Source organism: Polypterus senegalus, chromosome 14 (genome assembly GCF_016835505.1).
Source record: "Polypterus senegalus isolate Bchr_013 chromosome 14, ASM1683550v1, whole genome shotgun sequence".
Taxonomy (NCBI): Eukaryota; Metazoa; Chordata; class Cladistia; order Polypteriformes; family Polypteridae; genus Polypterus; species Polypterus senegalus.
In genome coordinates this window covers 90,512,765-90,517,064 of record NC_053167.1, presented here as the reverse complement: position 1 = coordinate 90,517,064, position 4,300 = coordinate 90,512,765, and the positions used below count along the sequence as shown (strand labels likewise).

At 40.5% G+C, this 4,300-nt stretch overlaps 1 pseudogene; it reads right to left on the bottom strand.

Annotated features, from left to right (window-relative positions):
* Positions 1-344: 344 nt before the first annotated feature.
* Positions 345-1,908, bottom strand: LOC120514331 (annotated as a pseudogene).
* Positions 1,909-4,300: the final 2,392 nt, after the last annotated feature.

Here is a 4,300-nt window from a genome sequence, read left to right as displayed (position 1 = left end):
AACAGAATAGAATTCATTTTGCTCTGATGATGTAAGAGGCATTGCACATTCCAGGATATTCTGGGACAGATTATCTAGGAGACACCCAATGCTGATAGTGAAACAAATATGGTATCATGGCATAACAGTAAATATTATGAACTACTGATGAAATCAGAAACTAATGTAATAGTCTCATTCCTTGAGTCCTAAACTTCGTAAATAAAAATTTTACATATACAGGTAAAATCTTACTACAACGAATCTGGAGGAACTTGTTGTTGTACTTAAACATTCGTTATAATGGAATTCTGTTTACATTACAGTATTTTTTTTTATGAACATAAAATGAAACAGACCTTTATTTACTTCTTTAAATAGTCTTTTACTTTTGTCTGTACAAAACGTTTAGTTACTGACGTTAGCAGTGCGTCTTCTACTCGTTTCAAGGCATCATAAATGTCATCATTTGCCACGTCTAAACATGTCAGAAAATTTTTGACGCACTCAAAAGCAGCCAAAGCTTCACCAGCACTTGTTTTCTCCTTGGTAACTACAGGTATATCTTCTTTTTCATCACTATAACTATCACTCGCTTCTGGAGCTTCAATGTTGGTCACACTATTCAAAATTTCTTTATCAATCATCTCACTCGTGTCAAGTACCTGGTCATCAGCGGTGACGAAGTCATTGAAATTGAGCTCTGCAGGGATTCCAGATGACCTCCTTGCAGTAGTAGCCCACAGCTCACGAATTGATACGTCTTCCACAGGATCTTCCTCGTCTTCACCGCCACCTGGGTTGAAAGCCATCTTAATTATGCCACTCTTTTTCCAGCACTTCACAATTATGTCCTTCGTGACACACGACCAGGCACTAGCGATCATTTCTATGGCTTCCTTCACGTTAACTTAAGGCTCACTTTTTTAGCAAGCAATGTTTCCAAGCATTTTATGCAAAAGCATCTTCCTGGAATATACTTTCACAAATTTTGAATGATGCCTAAATCCAGAGATTGAAGAACGGCTGTGCAGTTTGGTGGTAGGCACTCTATGCATACATTTTCCAAGCTAGGAATGACCTTGTGGGCTGGACAGTTATCAGTGACCAGCAGGATTTTCCGATTCTTCTTTTTCATGTCCTTGTCAACCTGTTTAAGCCATTCTCCAAAGACTGGGGTAGTCATCCAAGTGCGCTTGTTGGCATTATATTCACAGGGGAGAAACGTCACATTTTTAAAACAACATGGCTTCGCCGACTTCCCAATGATAAGTGGCCAAAACTTTTCTGTCCCCGAGGCATTACAACAAAAGAGAGCCATAAGCCTTTGCTTCGATTTTTTGCCTCCACGACAGGGATCATACCTGGCAGCCAAGGTGCTATGTGGTAGCAGCTTATAGAACATCCCTGTCTCGTCAGCATTAAAAACATTGTTAGAACTGTAGAGAGCAATCAATTTTTTAACTTTACTGGATCTCCATTCCTTTACTGTCTCAAGTAGAACTGTTGACTCTTCACAACAGATTGCTTTTGTTGTGATCCCAAAGCGATCTCGAAAGCGAATCAGCCATCCTCAACTGGCAGTAAAGTCTTCATGCCCAGGGCAGTAGCCATTGATTTCACTTTCTCCTGGATGAGTGGCCCAGTAATCGAAATGTTCCTTGCACGAGTATCTTGGAACCACATAAAAACTCCTCTTTCAACATCTTCAAACGCTGCAGTTTACATAGGTTTGCGCTGGGACCCAAGGTTTGCTTCCTTAGAGTTCTCCTCGATTTTTGGGTGGTGTTTCAAGAAAGTTGAGAGTGTTGACAGTAAAATTCCAAATTTGCTGGTAACTTCTTTTTTCTATAAACCCTAATCAAGGGCCACAAAAACCTCAAGCTGTTTTTCTGAGGTGAACTGCTGTCGCTTTTTCGAGTTGGCCATTTTTTATTGAGGGCAATCGAAAAACACAACAGAACAAACAGAGCAAAACTTTAACACAACTTTTAACAGCGAAGGAAACTCTGAGGAACTTTTACAATGTTTCTTGCCTCAACAAAAGTAATTCCACACCAAACCAGGGGGTGACGGAGTGCACTAACTCTTTTTCTTGCTTTCCTGCAGACCGTTTACAAAAAATTAATCCTGACCCTGATGACGTCACTTCTGGTTCTTGGCCCGATGACATCACTTTTGGTGTTGAACCTATGAATGAAGACCCTTCCGTTTCTGGCGCTTTTGATGACATCACATCTGGGTCGCAAGCCTATGGAGGAGGATCCTTCTGGTTCCGCCCTAGATGACCTCATTTCCTGTTCTGGCCTTTAAAGCCATCATCTTACCTCCATACCATCAGTTCCGTATTGAACTCAAATCTATCCACATCAGTGGCATACCTTACACCCTTTTGCAGCCAAGGAACAATATATGGGTGGCTACCCCAAACCTTTTTTCGACTTTTGTGTACTTATTGTGACAATATATTTATATACGTATAGAAGTTTTTAAAAATTCATGCAGGATAACTCACAATAAATTAAGAAAAAACTCTTCTCATCACAGAGGAGGTCAAATGGCTTTCCATATAGTGTGTTTTCATTTGGAGAAAATACAGCAATATGCACAACGGTACATTTTGGTGTGTCTTCTTGTGGAAAATATGCAGTATATCACATTTTAAACAATGTGCGGTGCGGTGATGTAAATGAGAGCAATAAATAGACTAGAATTAATTTAACTGGTGTAGTGTGGTTACCTGCAGCTACAAAAAAAAAACTGAAGTCTTTAGGGGGCAATATTCCTTATTTTCTACCCACAAAAAACTTTTAAAATTTCCAAAAAAAATTTTTTAGTGAGTTTTGTGATTTGCAAATGTGATATTGACAACAAAACCAATTTTTGTGCAAGTTTCACAAAACTGTATTAGGGAACTGAAACCTCCCTGCTTAGACATTTCTGACTGCTAACACACCTCCGGTGCTTTGGGTCAGTTGCAGGGTCATCAACTGGAGACTGCTGGTCACAGATGTTTCAGCACCTGCTCTAGTACATCTCCCGGAGGGGGAGCAGTGGCACCTTGGGGATGTCTCTCTGCCACCCCCTGCAGCTGCCTGTACAGTGGTGTCATTCCTCAAATACTGTCTCTCCTCCAAAGCTATAGCCAGAAGCTACTGTAGCTTTCGCTGCCTCCTCTCCTAGCTCTTTTACTGCTTTCTCTGGGTTTGACCACATCATGGCAACAGCATGGAAAAGGTGAGCTGCTGCTTTACTGAAAAAAACCCTTCACCCAACTTCTACCAGTTCAGTGTGCTTGGGGCATTCCCTCTCATTGGCCGGAAAATCAGTGAGGTCACTTCCTTCACATTCCAAGCCATGCCCATTTCTAGTTTCGGCCTTATTTAAACAAAGTCATCCTGGGAAATCAGTGTCCATTGTGGGACCAGTTACTGAGGAGAATGGACCTCTGCACCTCTGAAATCTTCTTTTTGTAATTGGGCCTGAAGCCAATCTTTTCTGAAGGATGTTGTGCTGTTCTTTGGTCCTCTTGTTTCTTCTTCTTTACTTGACAACACCTGATATTCTTAGAAATTTGCATTTTTTTCCTATGAGAAGGTAAGACTTTCCTTCGATTAAACTGAAAATTCAGATCAACTACAACTCTTTGCTCTTTAAATAAGATTTTCACCATCACAGTACCAATTAATTTAATTGCAACATCACTGCAACAGGAAAGCGTCCCTAGGGTCACATGCTACGTAAACTCAGATGATGTCAATGATGTGACAAAAAACATATAAACATAAATGCAATTAAATTACAAAAAATGAAAATAATGGTATTAAACTACTAATAATCCGTCCATCCATTATCCAACCTGCTATATCCTAACTACAGGGTCACAGGGGTCTGCTGGAGCCAATCGCAGCCAACACATGGTGCAAGGCTGGAAACAAACCTTGGGCAGGGCGTCAGCCCACTGCAGAACTACTAATAATGTTTTTTTTTTTGTTTTTTTTTTCCTCAACTGGAGCGCCAGTAGAATAAATCAGGAACTGAACCAGGAAGTTGGTGGTTTAAAATCCTGTGCTTTTAGCTACTGCATCACACTGTCTGTTTGAAGTAGTTAGCTGAGTAATTCATTGCCAAGTGTGATGTGGTTGTGAACAAGTGAAGTCTTGGGAATTGTGTGAATTGAATACTTGATTGGAGACAGCAGCTGTCATACAATGGTCACAACCTAAGACAAATGTTTGCTCTTCCTTTGACTATGGTCAGAGCTTCAACATACAGTTTGTATCCTTCATAGCTCTTAAGTGAGGCCTTCTTCTCTTCACCT